The sequence below is a fragment of the Pan paniscus genome, chromosome 6 (assembly GCF_029289425.2).
Source record: "Pan paniscus chromosome 6, NHGRI_mPanPan1-v2.0_pri, whole genome shotgun sequence".
Classification (NCBI taxonomy): Eukaryota; Metazoa; Chordata; class Mammalia; order Primates; family Hominidae; genus Pan; species Pan paniscus.
In genome coordinates, this window is record NC_073255.2 from 38,629,443 (window position 1) to 38,647,744 (window position 18,302).

The window sequence follows — 18,302 nt, forward strand, 5'->3', positions numbered from 1 at the left end:
CTTTGCTATTGTGAATAGTGCTGCAATAAACATATGTCTGCATGTGTCTTTATAGCAGCATGATTTATAATCCTTTGGGTATATACCCAGTAATGGGATGGCTGGGTCAAATGGTATTTCTAGTTCTAGATCCCTGAGGAATCACCACACTGACTTCCACAGTGGTTGAACTAGTTTACAGTCCCACCAACAGTGTAAGAGTATTCCTATTTCTCCACATCCTCTCCAGCACCTGTTGTTTCCTGACTTTTTAATGATCGCCATTCTAACTGGTGTGAGATGGTATCTCATTGTGGTTTTGATTTGCATTACTCTGATGGCCAGTGATGATGAGCATTTTTTCATGTGTTTTTTGGCTGCATAAATGTCTTCTTTTGAGAAGTGTCTGCTCATGTCCTTCACCCACTTTTTGATGGGTTTGTTTTTTTCTTGTAAATTTGTTTGAGTTCATTGTAGATTCTGGATATTAGCCCTTTGTCAGATGAGTAAGTTGCAAAAATTTTCTCCCATTCTGTAGGTTGCCTGTTCACTCTGATGGTGGTTTCTTTTGCTGTGCAGAAGCTCTTTAGTTTAATTAGATCCCATTTGTCAATTTTGGCTTTTGTTGCCATTGCTTTTGGTGTTTTAGACATGAAGTCCTTGCCCATGCCTATGTCCTGAACGATATTGCCTAGGTTTTCTTCTAGGGTTTTTATGTTTTTAGGTCTAACATGTAAGTCTTTAATCCATCTTGAATTAATTTTTGTATAAGGTGTAAGGAAGGGATCCAGTTTCAGCTTTCTCCATATGGCTAGCCAGTTTTCCCAGCACCATTTATTAAATAGGGAATCCTTTCCCCATTGCTTGTTTTTGTCAGGTTTGTCAAAGATCAGATAGTTGTAGATATGTGGCATCATTTCTGAGGGCTCTGTTCTGTTCCATTGGTCTAAGTCTGACACAATTTTTAATGTTGAGCAAGAAATTTGGCTCTGAGCTTCCATCTGGTTTAAGTAAAAATGGAAACAAGATCAGGTATACAGAACCAATTTTCATACAGAAAAAAGCTATAGAAAATGTAGTTTCTCAAGGGACATGGAAATATTCCTGTCACTTAGATCTGAAATAAATTTCTTTAGAAGATTGAAAAGGACAATAAATTATGTAGTGACTATTGTCCTCATCATCCCTCCTCCCCCATTTAATTCAATAGTACTCTTATGGTGTCTTCATATTATATAAAGGCAAAATACCAAAGTGCAGTCGTTTTAAAGGAATTCTGAAAAAGGACTACAAGATTATGGTTCATTGGTACATATTTCTAGAGCTTCAGTGAATCCAGGATTAAAATCTAAAATAAAAAATAGATGAAATGCATATATTTTTATCTTCTATAAATGACATTTTAATCAATAGAACTTGAAACGAAAGTTGAACAAAAGTGAGTTTGAGGTTGTATAAGGACAAATGTGGCCTTCATGACAGTAGGCTTAAGAGAGGAAGCTTTGTGGCAAGTATGGGTGCTGGGTGGGTGACCAATGTTTTCCAGTTTGCCCAGAACTTTCCCAGTTTTGAGGCTAAAAATTCTGCATCCTCACAGCTTGCTACCCTGCCCATCTTAGTCCCAGGGAAACTGGGACAGATGGTGATATGGTTTGGATTTCTGTTCCCACCCAAATCTCATGTCAAATTGTAATCCCCAGTGTTGGAAGAGGGGCTTGGTGGGAGGTGATTGGATCATAGGGGGAAGACTTCCCGCTTGCTGTTCTTGTGATAGTGAGTGAGTTCTCACGAGATCTGGTTGTTTAAAAGTGTGTAGCACTTCTCCCTTCACGCTCTTCCCCTTCTCCAGCTATGTAAGACGTGCCTGCTTCCTCTTCACCTTCTGCCATGATTGTAAGTTTCATGAGGCCTCCCCAGCCCTGCTTCCTGTACAGCCTGCAGAACCATCAGCCAATTAAGCCTCTTTTCTTTATAAATTACCCAGTCTCAGGTAATTCTTTATAGCAGTGCAAGAAAGGACTAACACAGTTGGTCACCCTAGTGCTAGGATAGGTGTTTCAAAGCCACATTTGCATAGTAAGCACACTGTTTTGACTTGGATTGCATGTTTATATAGGGGTGGCTTTGGGGGAAACTGATGGCTTTCCCCCTCAGAGCCAATGCAGGTGCTCTGTTGTCAAATCTGAATGCTTTATCAGTGTGATGAGTGGTGGAGTCCTATCTTTATGTAAACCTGAGGAACCTAAACAAGACACGTTGCTGACTATACATCCATCCCCCTTCGCCCTTCAGTGGGTAGAAAAATCCTAGGTCAAAACAAGCATGGGGGAGTTTTCTTCACTGAATTTCTTTTGAAAATTAAAGAGAACAGCCTAATGTAGTGGAAAATACCTGAGCTTTGGAATTGGCTTACCAAAGTGAGCCTTCTGGCTTTGCCACTGATTAGCTGTGGGATTTGGAGCCTTTCACTTAACCCCATTGAGACTTAGTTTTCTCATCTGTAAAGTGGCCACAGGGATGTTATGAAAATTAACTGAGATACTTGAAAGCCCTTGGCATAGTGCCTAGTTCAACAAATACCTGTTTCCTTCTCCTTTTTCCTTCTCCATCTAGGATGAATGAAGTTTGCCTGCAGGTGGGAGATTTGAACCAAAACAATAATTGCTCTTTAGATAAACCTCAGCAGTTGGAATATTCCCACTGCACCACAATGATGAATGGAGAACTGAACGTCTCGGGCCCGTTCCTAAGTTTGTTTTGTCTGCTTGCAAAAGATGCGGTTTTGCAAAGTACTTTATAGATACTAAATATTAGTTTGGCTGTATCTAAAACATGTTTGGACTATAGAATCTCTTCTTTAGCCAGTAAAAGTGTGTGTACTCTCGTTCTCTTTCCTTTTTTGGCTAGAATCATTTTTTCTCCACTTTTGCCTTCTATGTTGTTAGACTTACTAGTTGTGGGCTCTTGGGCAAGTTATTTCCCTTTAGTAGACTTAAACTCCTTAAAACAAAAGGGTGAAACTAGATAGTTTATAAGGGCCCTTAAGCTCCAGCATAATGTTATCTGGGGGAATAATGTTCTTTTATTAATTTAGCAGATATTTATTGAACACTACTTAGTCTTAGTAGTACTTGATACTACTAAGTACCAAGCACATATGCACTAACTGAGGATACAGCAGAAACTAAACAAGCAATATTTCTGCTCTCATGGAACTTACATACCAGTGAGGGAGGCAGAAAACAAAGTATAAATGAGTATATACATTTAAGGGGTGGCAAGTGTTGCAAAGGAGAGCGAAGCAGGGAGAAGGGAGAAGGAGTGACAGTAATGGTGAGGTGGGGAGGCTGAATCTGATGGTGCTTTTGAGATGTGGTGGGTAGGAAAGTTCTCTCCAGTAGCTGCACAAATGTGCAGAGACCTGAATGAAGTAAGAACAAGCCATGCAGACACAAGGGAAGGGGTGTTCTGAGCAGAGGATACAGTACATGCAAAGGCCCTGAGGTCGGAGCATGCGTGCAGTTACAGGGGATATCAGGGAGGCCAGTATGACTCTGAGTTGTGTGAGCCTGGGGACAGTAGTTAGGGATGAAGCCAGGGAGGGGGTTCGGTGTCTGATGACATAGGGTGATAAGAATAGGTCACCATCGGCTCAGAATCTGTACCCAGCACACGTTCTCCTGCTGATCCTAGCATAGGATCAAAGCCCATCTGCTTCTCCTCTCTAATTTCTAGGTGCTGGCTTCCCACCATCACTCTTTCCATGACACTGTGTTTTTCAACCTCATCAGATGCATGAGGAGGTGTGTTTAAACATCATCAGTCCCACTAGGGCACGAGAGGGCTCAGAAGTTCGACTATCTGGCCTGCTATTCCCCATTTTTATAGGGATGAGGGCTGACCCTAGGTGCCTTCTTTCCTCATCTCCCCACCTGGACTGGCCCTCGGAGGTGTGGGACACATGTAGTGTGTTTAGTAAGAAAATTAACACGTACTATTTCCTATCACATTAAATATGAAACTGTGGTGGAAAGCAAACTTTGGGGAAAGGTAAACTCCTGTTTTGTTAATGCTTTGGCAAGATTTCCCCCAATGGCTCTGTGCTTGCTCTAAGCTGGATTTACACCAAGCTCACCCTTCTCAGCACCTGTTTTTCTCTTATGTAAGGGAAAAAAATGTCTTGAAAATCTGCACTGGGCATTTGCCATGCTAGACTGAGAAACACCAAAGTTTAACCTTTGTTTTTTCAATTATCTGGCTAGTCACTAAGGACTGGCCTCCTACGTCCAGCTGAAGCTACGCTATATCTTTAAGGGGGATGTGGAAAATCCTCCTCTTTATCAGGGTACTCAGTGAAGATATTGATAGAATATTTCTTTCCATGGGATTGACTGCCTCTTTCTTATACTCCAAGGAACTGGCAGAGTCCAGGACAAGCCACTCAAGCCTTAATGCATTTGAAACCATCCCTAACCATTTCATGTTCTGGGAATTCTCTGTGTTCAATAAAGGGATGTTAATAACATATTTTTGAGTGGCTGCAAAGTTCTAGGAACAATGCCAGATACTTTTTACATAAATCATCTCCTTTAGTCTTGGCACAAGACTAGGATGGTGGATTTGATGATCCCCACTTTTCAAGTGAGGCTCAGGTGAAGCACCTAAAGTCTCATCGCTGGTGGGTAGGAGAGCCAGGATTTTTTTTCTTTCTCTGCCTCCCTTTGAAGGGTCACTCTCCTGTTATTCTTTCTAGACATTATTAGCCTTCACACTAATGAAGACTGGCTACTTGACCCAATCCATTCTCTCTTCGAATGCCAGCTGGATTGGAATTGAGGTTTTCGGGAAGACGTGGCACAGCAGAACTTGTGTTTCAGACAATGGTCTTTAAATAAAGATGAGCTGGGCTTGGCGCCACACCTACGCCCGGCCTTCCCCAGCCAAAGCAGAAAGAGGGTTGCGCAACTCTTCAAGCAGTGCAGGGCTTCAGAACAGCTGGTTCTGCTTCCTCACCTTGCAAACAATCACCAAGAGTTACAGGAATCTCACCAGGGGCGTTCGCTTCTCTTGCCTCCTCAGCCTCACTACATCCCTGAGCAGTTGGTTGTGCTTCCAATTGCCCTTCTTCATGCAGAGCTGCGGGAAGCCTGGACAAGTGACGTGACTGTCCGGGCTCCAACAGTCTTGGAAATGGTCTTTGAGTTTTGGTTTCCAAGCACCCAGGTGTTTTAACATCTAACGCTTTCTCCTGTGGGATTTCAGCCGGGATGGAACTTCTCTGGCTAAGTATGAGTTAAGTGAACCCAGCTGTTTTGGAGACTGGGTCACTGAATTGTTCTTTCTGGCCCCTTCTGCCTATTACTTTGCTTTGGAACAGAAATTCCACTGCATCTGCCTGCGGAGAACTCAGCTGGTGTCAGCAGCATCTTCTTGGATCCATCAGCACTCGCTGACAAACAAGGAAACTGGATCCATGTTGGACACACACTCTTCTCAGTTATGTACTTTGTCTCTCTGTAATCCCTCTGGTATTGACAAATAGAGCTCCAGGACGCGGCGGCTGTGACAGCTCCCGCAGACAGCATGTATTAGCATCCGCATTATCGTCCTGGCCCTGACAGCCTGGGCACTGGAGAGAGGATTAAGTGATTAGTAGTGTGTATGTTACAACCATCTTTTTATTCCTTGGGACTTTTCAGTTTGCTCACTTCATGAAGATGTAAAAGAGGGCTCTGAGTAAAAACAGATGCACTTATACATTTCTTTGGGTCTGATGGGCAGCATATGCCGCAGACATTTGGGTGATGTTGAGACATTATCAAATTTCTTCATGAACACAGCAAATCATCTTGCCTTTGTGAAAACTATTGTTTTAAGGGCTGGCTTCAAGGTATATTAATTAAAAAAAAAAGATCTGTTTTCATCTCCAGTGTATTATATTTGATGAACTGGCCTATGAAGGTGTGTAGGTTAGATAATCATCTAGTAAACTTTGTTCCCTAGAAATTTACTAAAGGGGAGATTGATGTCAGGGCGCTTTGACCCTGAGATGGGTTTAACGTGATTGTTAAATATTATCATTTTAAATGGAATTTCTTTTTCCTGATTTGATCAAATTCTCTAAAATATTCATCCACAAGAAGTGGTCCAAAGAAATGTCAGTCATCTCTCACACTGTCATTTTTATAAGTCATATTATCTTACACATTTTTAGAGTGGAAAAGCCTATCACAGTCATTATAAATTAGAACCTTTAGTCTTTATCATAGAGTTTGATTTTTACATTGTAAAATGTTGACCTCATATTTTACATTTTAATTCTTCTTACTTCACCCATTCAACAGGCTTTGTTTTGTTTTGTTTTGTTTTGTTTTTTAGATGGAGTCTTGCTCTGTTGCCCAGGCTGGAGTGCAGTGGCACAATCTCAGCTCACTGCAAGCTCCGCCTCCTGGGTTCACGCCATTCTCCTGCCTCAGCCTCCCGAGTAGCTGGGACTACAGGCACCCACCACCACACCCGGCTAATTTTTTTGTATTTTTAGTAGAGACGGGGTTTCACCATGATAGCCAGGATGGTCTTGATCTCCTGACCTTGTGATCCACCCACCTCGGCCTCCCAAAGTGCTGGGATTACAGGCATAAGCCACTGCACCCGGCCTCAACAAGCTTTTTATTGAGCATCTACTATGTGGAAGTGGCAGAAATCCAGAAAAATTTTAAAAGTATTCTTTGCTCCCCAAAAGTCCACATTCTAGTTGGGAGAAAATACTATTATATTGGTTGTAGAGATGTTATAAGAGAGTTCATAACTGAGTGCCAAGTGGGATACAGCAACAGTCTGTTGAGTGGATTCAGTGCAGGGATGAATCTGTCATGGTGGAGAAGGTAGACAGGGCTCTATAGAAGAGGGGAGATTAAGATGGCCCTTGAAGGAGAGTCATGCCGGAGGGGTAGGGGAAGCAATTAGTAGTTCACATATGGGGTTCAAAGTTACATTGGAAAGTGAGATCAGAGCAGGCTGACCTTGAATCATCCCATTTGGGGAGTTTTTGCTCAGAGCCCTCTTTTACACTTTTATGAAGTGAGCAAAACTGAAAAGTTTCAAGGAATAAAAAGATAGTTGTAACATACACACTACTAATAACTTAATTTTTTCCTGTAGGAATAGGGAGCCTCTAAAACTTCTGGAGAAGAGATGTGAATGAGAATACAGTTTAGAAAGAGAATGCTAGTTTGATCAGAGTTCACAGGATACACCGGCAGGTAGGATGAGGCAGGTGGCATGGAGACCAGGCAGGCGACCTCTGCAGTGATCCAGGGGTGAGGCTAGGAGGGCCTGAACTCTAGTTACCATGGGAGAGGAGGGTGAGGTTTTACAGAGGAGGAAGTTAACTAAGCTGAGTCGTTAAGAGTAGGAGTAACTGACATTTTTGGTCCCCTTCCTCTCTGCCTGAAAAACTGTTAAGCACTTTACATGTTTTTAATCTTTATAGAAACTCTGTGAAGTGAGAACTCTCATTAGTCCCACTTTCAGATGAGGAAACTGAGGCTTGCAGGAGTCAAGTAACTTGATCAATGTCACATTGTGGAAGTGGGAGAGCTGGGATTTGAACTTACACTTCAAACTCTTAACCCCCAAGTGTGCCTTACTATCTGATTATTGAGGGGATGGGGTGGTGGGGAGTAGGGAGGAGAAGTAACTTTTTAAAAAATACTGGAAATGTAACCTTTCAAAATAAATTTTTTATTATTATTTTATTGGCCTGAGTTAAATAACTAGTTTGAAATAGAGATGAATAAATTATATTTTCAAAAAGAAAAAAGAATAACTCTATGGGTTAAAAGTGAAGTTCATTCAAAATGTCCTATCTTAAAATAGATGCGAATTTCAGAAATGCAACATGATGTTGATCTTAATCCTCTTATTTACATGTTCTCATACACAGAGTACTGTATAACGTGAGTCTGCCTGTGTGTACATGCATGTAACTGTCACCCAGGGACTCAAACAAATGTAACCTTGATTCAAGCTTGAGGGAAAGAATGGCTGTCATTTCGACTTTTTAAAAATTATCTGTTTATTTCCCTTTCTCTGTCGATAACTCCTAGTTGTAATGCTGAAATCTTATAAATACGGCACAGTTAACTTGCAAAAGGAGCTTAGTGTTCTCGGGGCAGTCCAAGTTGAACAACACATAATTTGGCAAAATTTGGCGGGCCTGAGTCGAAGACAAATACAAGACTGAGAAAGCATAGAGGCTTTATTATTTCTAAGTGAGTTCACGTAGTGTACACGGGTTGAGCTGATCAGAACTCCCACCCAACCCTCCCTCTGCCCCATCCAAGGCGTTTATTCCTTATGCTTTCATAAGTGTCGCATTCACAGCACAACGTTTCTCTTTCCCAAATAGGCATGTTGCTGTTTCAAATTAACATCTGTGCTTACTGCAGAATAGTGAATGCCATCTTCTTTTGCCCCGCTGAGCCTGATGGTGTCACTGAGGCTTTCAAAGCAGAGTGACCAGGCACAGCTATAGTTTTCTGCAGTATCAGGAAAGGGGTGGAGGAGGGGAGGGCTTCACTGTCTAGTCCTAGTGCTCAAAATGACACTGACACACAGAAGAAAAGGATATATATGTAGAATTGCTTGAATTCTGGAGAAAAAGACAAAAGAAAACTGAGATGTGTCAAGTATCTATGTACCAGTCACTATACTGTATAACTTGGTGGCCATATACTCAGTTCCAGATTTTGCCTAGAATAATTATAATATAATTCCCTTTCATTTTCAGAAATATCCTGGTTTGGATAATAAATTATATTGTCACCCTATGTACACTCTGAACAAGGACTCTTTAGGCAAAATCTTATTATTTCCATTATTTCTGGAAGCTGGGTCTCTGAGAGGTTAACTACCTCAAAGCCACACAACAAGAATCTGGCAACAAAGATTTTTCTTTTGCTTCATCATGGTACTTCCCAAAGAGTGTTTAATCTATACCAAAAGAATAGTACTCATCTAATAATAGGACAAAGTAATTTATTTTCAAAGCTATTTGCAAGGAAAGCATGTTCCTTCAGTGTTTCCCAACAGAGGGGAGCTGGATTTGTCCTGTGTTTCCAGACGCTGTCTCTCACTTTGTCCCCTTGTGAGACTAGGGGTGAAATACGGAGAAACAGATGAAGAACTGGTGGTCACAATGGAGGCTGTGATATGAGCTCATGGATTTCAAGAAAAGTAACAGAGCTATAATAGAATCAGACACAGAACTGCTCCTGGATATTATAATTATAAAGTTGGTGACTGAGCCAACCTACATGCCAGAGCCAAGGATGCTAGTAGCATTTATAGTGTCATGCTTTTGCACTACGTTCTGTCAGAAAGTAATAAAGTGCTTTATCCAGTGCGTGTTTGATATTAGCCAATCACAGACGACTAAGATTCTTTCAGGCATTTTGAGTAAACTTACACTACGGGAAATACGATGGATAATAAATAGCCTGATACAGTGGGTCTGAAAACCTTGATTCCACCTCTGCATTTCACATTTACTAGACATGTAACTTTGCTCAAAGAATAGACCTTTCTCGGATTCTGTTTCCTCATCTTAAAAAAAGAAAAAAATCTGACATTAGATTATAAGGGGTCCCTACTAGTTTTTGTAAATAAAGTTTTACTAGAACACAGCCATCCCATTTGTTTACATATTGTCTGTGCCAGTTTTTGAGCTACAATATGAGCTGAGTAGTTGCAACAGAGACTTCATAACCCGCCAAGCATGAAACATTTACATAAGGCCTTTTACAGAACAATTCAGCTGACCACTGGATTAAGTGATCACTGAGGACACCGTCACACTTTGTATGTGTCTAACTCCAGGAAAGGAGAGTGAGAAAGGGAAGAAGGTGTAGTCAGAGTTATAAATCTGAAAAAAATACTCAGAGCCCACCTTGCAAGCAATCCACAAGTCGATCGTCCTAACAGTGAAAGATGCAGCACCCCCTACTGGCCAGGAGGACTTTTTGCACGTAATATGGGCCGCAGGATACAGAGAAAGGTAAAAGCTTTGTGCAGGTATGTCAGATCGTTAAGACTCGTGTTCAATATGATGGCCACTGCAAAGCAGCAGGGAAGTTTCTGTTTGCCCCTGATGACTTTGAATTCATAAAGCACATGCTTTAAGTAGAGAAACGTGGGGAACTTGGGTCCTCCAGCTAGAGTGTAAAGCTTCTTGGGAGAGAAGTAAGACTGAGAGGACAGGGAAAGCATGCTGAAAAGGACTTAATCATGGCGAGTGAAGCCAAAGCTAATAAACAGTGCTGGATGGGTTCTCATGGCCTCAGACAGTGGGTGAGGATGGTTATTGTTGCAATTGCAGTAAATCATACTAATCCCAATGCCAAAAGCCACTTTGAATGATGAAGTGAAGCAGCCTGCGATGGCGACCAGGAGGCTCTGTGTTGCTGCCCCAGCCGGGTGGGGCTGCTGTCAGCCCTCGCAGGCCAGCTCTGGATCCTGTCTTAGGGGCCCAGCTCTGCCTTCAGAGGAGACTTGCAGAACTGGCAGATTTCAGTTTGGTTTGGAGTTTTGTTGTGTGTGTCTTGGCAGGAGGCGACCCTCCTCCATCCACAGAGCGCCCCGGATTAATGGCTAAAGTAACACCTACTGGCGGGACCAACCCAGGCTCAGAGCAGGCTTTCCGCTGTTGATTCACGACTCCTCTTGACTCACAGCCTCATTCCGTTTTGTTGGCTGTCTGAGGCTCCTGCCCTAACGTCCAAACTTCGTGGTATGAAAAACACCCTGAAGAGTAGGTGTGCTTTCCTTCCCAGCATGGAGCACGTGCTCTGTGGTGGGGAAACCTTGTGGGGAGACAAGAGGACAAGTTGTTTTGCACAGTAGTGAATCTCAGGGCAAAAAATAAAATTAGCTTTAACTCACAAAGTTTTGACCTGGGTGCTTTCTTTTTTAAGTTGCCTTGAACTTCTGCTCACAATATTGGGGAATGGTTGAAATGAGGTCCTAGGAACCCAAATCCAAATGAAGACTTGGGTTTGTTCCTTTCAGCGCCAATGAATTGAAGTGAGAGTTGCCACAACCTCGATGTGTTTGCTTCTCCTCCATGATAAATCTTTTTGGGAATAAAGTTGGATAAGGAAACCTATGACTATATGTTTGTTTACTTATATATATTTTGCCCTTTCTCTGAACCCAAATTATGCCAAAATATTCTATTTTCTTCTACTTGGTAGAAGGGTGGAGATATTTATTTCATACCAATCTCCCTTGGGAATCTAAAGAAAATAAAAATGTTTCCTGAACATTTTTAAAATGGGTTAATTTACCTTGGAATGTGGCAATTACACTCTGCTACATATAAAGCATTTATTTATACCATTGGTGGACATTGAATAATGTGAATTTTCTTCATTTTTGAAGGCTATAATCCCCAAACCAAAGGAATGGTGTGCAGCATCTGTTGAATTTTCTTAGTCCTTCCATTACAATTACGCTAAAAAACAGAAGAAATAGGAATGAAAAATGAACTGAATTTCAGGTAAAGTAAACAATAAGTTCCCACTATGCAAAAGGCATGCAAAATGGAACTGCCAGGCACATGACTCTGCCTGTGTGTGTTTGTGTGTGTGTGTGTGGGTGAGAAGTATGGGGAACCTGAGTAAGGAACCAGGCCTGGAGTGCAGATGCAGGAGAGAGGGTTCTGGAGTTCACGGCTTTTGGAATGGGAATGATTCTATGTCTGCTAGAGCTCTTTTGTGGCTTGTGCTTGCTTGCCTATGTAAGGGCAATAGCCATCACCTATGAGTTTTTAGGCAGAAAATCTGACCTGGTCCTCCTTTGTCCGTGTTAGAGCTGTAGGAAAAACTGAATGTTGGCACATATGAATGGGGAGAAAATGGACTTGCATGCTGGGTCCCTGAGAAGACAAAGGCAATGAGATCCACTTAGGCCAACCCTTCCCCACCACCTCTTACTTGTCTTGGCCAAGGACACTAGGCACTGAAAGGTACTCCATGTTCCCAAATGAATAGTTGCCTGATAAGTTGCTTGATTATCCTGTAGTCTGGGCGACATTTTTTATTCCTGCAGTAACTTAATTCAACTGATATTTCCCCTTCGTGGGTCACCTTAAAGCAAAGATCTCAAAGACGTTAAAATCACCAACTAAAGTTCATTATTTTCCAAGTGACCAGACCTCAAAGAAAGAGACTTGTTTTCATCTCACCTTCCCACCCTCCATGAGTAGTAGCTGTATATGGATTATGGGAATTCCCATGGAATCACCGTTCTGAAAGGAGAATCTAGCTGGAGCTGTGACCTTGGCATTGGAATTCATTTCAAAATTGACACTCCAGGGGAACTTTCCATATGCCGCACCTCCAAGGCACAGTGCACACTTCTAAAAGTCTCAAAGACATTATTTATAACAGTGTCTGACAAATGGTGGCACTGCACCAAAACGTGTAGTGTGGATTTTCCTCTTGTTGGCTATATTTGCAATTTTGAGCCTCCCAGGCACATGGCAAAGTCTTACTTTCTATGTGAGCCAAGAAATTTCATCAAGCTGATACTGCCTGAAGGGATGGAGAATTGAGGACCTTGTTTGCACTAGTAGGTGGTCGATACATAGTTATTCAATAAAATATTTTTGCTTTTAAATAGAAGTTGAGTTTATAGTGAGGTGTTGTTTTAAGAGAAGCAAAGTGACTTGCAGAGAGGTCCACTGTCTTTAGTTAGCTCTTTAAAATTAAGCAGTACTTTATCAAGTTGACATTTAAAAAAAATAGTATCTGATATTGGCGAGGGGTTGGGAATGGACATACTGCTTCTACATTGCCAGTATGAGTGCAAATTGTTAAGGGCTTTTGAGTAAAAGTATTTGTGTACTGTAATAAAGTAATACCTCTTTTAATAATTTATCCTAAGGATGTAATCAGTGATACAAATAGAATTACATATATAAGGATTTTCATAACATCATTCTAAAAATGAAAAAATGGAAATAATAAAATGTCCAATAGAAGGGGGTAGTTAAGTAAATTATCACATAGATATTCTGCAAACATAAAAACAATTTTTGAAGACTACTGAGTGTCAAAAAGGATTGTTACCCCAATATAATGTTAAGTGAAATAAAAAGCAGGGAATGAAACTAGAATTAATGAAATAATTTTAGTAAATAATATCTGTAGGAAAAGGATTAAAAGGACATAATTACCAATATATGTTGGTTTATATCTGGCTGGTAAGATCACAGAAATTTTTCTTTACTCATCGTGTTTTCAACAACAAACATAGCATTTTAAATTAACACTTATAATTAACTCATAATTCAAAAATTCCTAAATGTACTTTTTGTTTGAAGAACTAAGAAATTTATTAAAGGATATAAACAAAAGTAACTTTATTTATTTGACCAGGCCCTGTTTTATCCATGAAAGCTGAGGCCTCTTATAAGAAATACATATCGGTAAAATGATGAAACATAATTTAAAAAATCAGGATTGAAGAAAATATAAATTTCAATGCAATACCAAGACTAAAAGGTAAAAATAGAACCCAGACCTATAGTCCATAAAGGCATACCTAATTGCATTAATTGGTCCATAAATTGGATGATGGTTCCTAGCGGCTGAAGCAAAGAGGGAAAGCCACTGAGCAGTGGGTATGATTTTTGCTGTGCCTGAGTAGTAAAAATTTCCTTAGAGGAAGCAAAGTTTTTCAGCCCCCAGCTTGAGAGGCATTAATGTGGGACTTTATCTGTGAAATGAGCTGAACAGATTCCTTGGCAATTTCCCTATTGCAGAAGTTTTGATAAGACTGTTTTTGTAGCACCCATCAATGAAAGTCAATGGTGGGTCTTAAAACATGATTTAGTGAGTAATTGTATGGGGCCTGTCCTACTTTGGGTTCTTCCTAAAACAGAGCCCAAGAGGAGGACTTATGTAATCACTTCCGCTTGAGAGTAGGGTGGCTTAGTGACTTGCTTTTTAAGAAACAGAATATGGCACAGATGATGGGATAGCAATTCCATGATTATAGTCCAAGAAATTGCTGACTTTTATCTTGTTGGCAAACTCTGTCCCTTGCTGGTTTTGATGAAGTAAGTTGCCGTGTTAGGAATGCCCACATGGCAAGGAACTGAGGGCAGACTCCAATCCAAAACCAGCTAGAAACTGAGGCCCTCAGTCCAGCAGCTCAAAGGAACTGAATCTTGCTAACAACTGTGTAAGTAAGCTTGGAAGCAGATCCTTCTCCAGATGAGCATTCAGATAAGACCCAGCCCTACGTGATAAGTTGAGTGTACCTGGTAAGTTGATTGTAGCTTCATGAGAAACCATAAACCAGAGGACCTGGCTAAGCCAGGACTGAAATTCTGATCCACAGAAGCTATGAGATAATAAACATGTGTTGTTTTAAATCACCAATGTTGTAGTAATTTGTTATGCAGAAATAGATAATTAAATACAGTCATATTCCTAAGATCCTGAGACTTGCTGACTAAGTCCACAACCCACACTATCAGTCACTTCCCTGCTAGCTCTGAATTTACCTCCTTTAGGAAGTTTTTCTTAACTACCCTAGATATAATGAACTCGGTTTGTGACCTTTATCACTGTTAATGTCTTATTTAAGCACTTTCCATATTGAATCGTAATTTTCTGCTTACTTATCTATCTCCTATTAGACAGTGAACACTTCAGGGACAGGGACTGATTCATCTCTATAATGCTGGCACCTAGCCCAGACCTGACACTCAGGTTCTTTGGAAATATTTATTGAGTTAATGAATAATTAATTGTTTTGTGAGACAATGTAAACATACCAACAACTCAATTCTAAAGATGTTTATTGATGTATGCAATGTGGCAGCTGTTGGGCCAGGTGCCAGGGACTCAAACTTAAGCAAATCACTATTTCCTACCTTAAAGTTGCCAGAGCCTAGAAGAGGAGTCAGGCACGCAAAAAACTGACAACACAGAACAGTAAGCAATATCAGAGAGGTGTGAAGTTGAACCATATAAATTGGCTATTAGTGTAGGTCAGAAACCATTGAATAAGGGCAATGTCCTATGATTCAGCCTATTAAAGATTCTGCTGCCAGGACACAAGGTAGAATAATTAGTGAATCTGATATGGTCTTGATCTGTAAGGGTTTTAATTCTAAGGCTTGGAAAAATGACAAAGACATTGAAATCCTTAGCAGACGGTAGAGGATACCTTGGACAGATAAGCCAGAGCAGATAATCCAGGCACAGCTTGGCTGGGTCATTTCCCACAGGCTGCAAGCACAGTGCCAGCTGGGGCTGCAGTCCTCCTGAGGTAAGACTGGGGCAGGATGCACTTCCAAGCTCACACACATGGCTGTTGGCAGGATTCATTTTCTCACAGACTGTTGGACTTAGGGCCTTGGTTCCTTGATGGCTTTTGGATGAAGACCACCCCCATCTTTGCCGTGTGGGTCTCTCCATAGGGCGGCCTGCATCATGGCCGCTGAATTCCATCAGAGCAACAAGTGAGAAAGCAGGAGGGAAGTCACAGCCCTTTATGACCTAATTTTGGCAATAACATCTTGTCACCTTTGCAATGTTCTATTTGGTAAGTTTTGAAGCAAGTCAAGTCACATTGAATGTAGGTCCGGCCACAATCAAGGGTGGGGGGCATTATTGGAAGCCGTCTCAGAAGTTCCCTGCCACAGCAAGCGATTTCCAGACTCTACCGGGGACTTCTATCTTTGTGGTGAGAATCTCCTGTTCCCTGAGTTTTGCTAATCTTCTGCTAGACCATAACGAAATGTTCTGGTAAGCAGGGAAGGGGACAAAAGGATTACAGTCAGAAGAATAATCACTGATTAATACCCAGTCGTGTGCTCAGAGTTATATCATGACAGAAGGGAAAGAAACTCCAAAGAGCATGAAGTCAGTACCCCTTCTACCTTCCCAGCCCATTTACAGATGAGGGAAGGAAAAGCCCTGGCTGTTCCAATGAAGTCAGCACTTTCATAATCATAAGACAGCAGTGAATCAGGATGCAGTTCACGTTGTGTGAACTGAGTCGTGGTGCCCACCATTGAGTTATGCTACTCAAGGGGCTCAGGTCTGACTACTCCTGGGAGCACATGCTCAGCTCTGGGCCACCAGTTTTAAAAGACACTCAGAATTACCTGAAGAGGACCAGCCAGGATTTAGAGAAGCCTGGACTCCACATGAGAAGAGAAGCAGTAGGAAGGATTGGGGTCTCTTGCATGTGGAAGAGGAGACTAGAAGGGAACATGAAAACCATTTTAATCAGTCTAGGAACAAGTGGACTTCCTCTGTCTAGCTTCGGGAGACAAGAACCAGGGAGAGAGAAGAAGCTGTCGGGGCAGTGGTGGCTGATTTCAAGGCCCCTCTCTCACTAGAGGTGTGTGAGCTGAGTGAGGCTGGGTTATGTGGAATGATGTTGGTGCTTTCTTGGTTAACTAAGAGCACCCTAACTCTAGCAAGCTTGAGCCCAAGTGGCTCCCACAACTGAGCACGGGGAGAACAGAGACACTGGAAATGGCCTCAGTGTTCTCCACTCACCTGTCTTCTCTGACCCTGTATGCAAACAAACTTTTCCATGAGGTGGGATTCAGGAATGTCGACAGATATGGGCTCACATCTTAACAGCCTTATGGTCAGGTAGGAAGGCTGTTTCCAAGTTCCTGTCCAAAAATCCAAAAATTAACTAAATGTCTGCCATACACTGGACACAGGCCAAGACACAGAATGCATCAGTGAGCAAAACAAACATCCATGTCCACGTGGAAGTGATATTCTCGAGGAACTGGCCTAGGGAGATTTAGATACCCATCCCACCTTCAAGTACCTCTCCAGTCCATCCTTTGCACCCTGGGAACCTCTGACCATGTGCCTGCCTGTCCTTGCTCAAAAACTTGCTTGGTTGTACTTTCTTAGAGTATCTCATTCAAAATCCCCAATATGGTAGTCAGGGCCCTCTACAATTGGGCTCCAATTTCTCTACTTTCTCCATCATGCACTCAGCTAAAAATAGAAAGGAAAAGAGGCCTTTGTGGTTCCCCAGTCATGTTCTTCACTTTTGTACCTCTATCCTTTATCAGATTCTTCTTTTAGCTTGGACTCTCCCACTACCGTCTCTCCTGGAAAGTTTAACTTTCTCTTAAGCTCTATCTCAAATACTTATCTCTTCTACGAAGGCTTTCCCAATTTCTCTGCATCTTCTGTCATCCTTTTCCTCCCCTTCCCTGTCTGTACGTAGTTTATTTCCCCTGCCAAGGTCTAACTCATTTTGTGTGCTCTGTAATACATAGTAGGGCTAGGCTCATTGTGTCTCTACAGTTGCTCATGCTGTTCCCGTAGAAGCATCAACCCTTCCCTTGTATTCCTACTTGCAGAAAGACAACTCCTTCTTTACCTTCCGTTTACTCCCTGCTCCTCCTCACCATGCAGCATTCAATCCTCTACAGATGGAATTATATATCTTAGTACACCTCCCTTTGTCATTGAATGTTCTGAGTACGACTAATCTTCCTGTTTGATTATAAGCTATTTGAGGGCAGGAGCCTCCTCTTTTCAGTAAAAAAAAAAAAAAAAAAAAAAAAAGTCTCCAAAGTGTGAAGCCCAGTCCTTTGCACATGGCACTCAGTTAACAAAATGTGTATTGGCTTGATTGCAATTAAGCTGAATGTAAAACCCTTAAGACCTGTGCTTTCTGTGGGTCATGAGTCCAATGTGAATACTTACAGAATGTTGAATCACACTAATATAATACAGATAATTTTGTTTGTTATAAAAATATATATTCTTTCTTTCTTTCTTTTTTTTTTTTTTGAGATGGAGTCTCACTCTGTTGCCCAGGCTGGAGTGCACTGGCACAATCTCAGCTCACTGCAACCTCCACCTCCCGGGTTCAAGTGATTCTCATGCCTCAGCCTCCCAAGTAGCTGGGACTACAGGTGTGTGTCATCAGGCCTGGATAATTTTTGTATTTTTAGTAGAGACAAGGTTTTACCATGTTGGCCAGGCTGGTCTCAAACTCCTGGTGTCAAGTGATCTGCCTGCCTCAGCCTCCCAAAGTGTTGGAATTACAGGTGTGAGCCACTGTGCCCGGCCTGGAAATGTATTTTCATGTGTAAAGAGTTCATATGCAACAAGGATCGTTTGTCTTGTGCTGTTGTTGCTGGAAGTCTAGCTTGCTCATGCAACAGGAAGGTGAGGGCATAGCACCGGTGTTGGCTTTTTGAGAGATAACTGAGGGGCTGAGGAAAGAATGAAACTGAGGCTATGCCGAGATGTCCTTGA

The 18,302-nt window shown here is 41.7% G+C and overlaps 1 long non-coding RNA gene across 1 annotated transcript in view; it reads left to right on the plus strand.

Annotated features, from left to right (window-relative positions):
* The first annotated feature begins 11,449 nt into the window (after positions 1-11,449).
* The window catches only part of LOC129398409 (uncharacterized), a 38,349-nt gene continuing 31,496 nt past the window's right edge, over positions 11,450-18,302 (plus strand). Inside the window, exon 1 of the long non-coding RNA XR_008626197.1 lies at positions 11,450-11,536. This is a non-coding gene — a long non-coding RNA (uncharacterized LOC129398409). The remainder of the gene's footprint in view (positions 11,537-18,302) is intronic.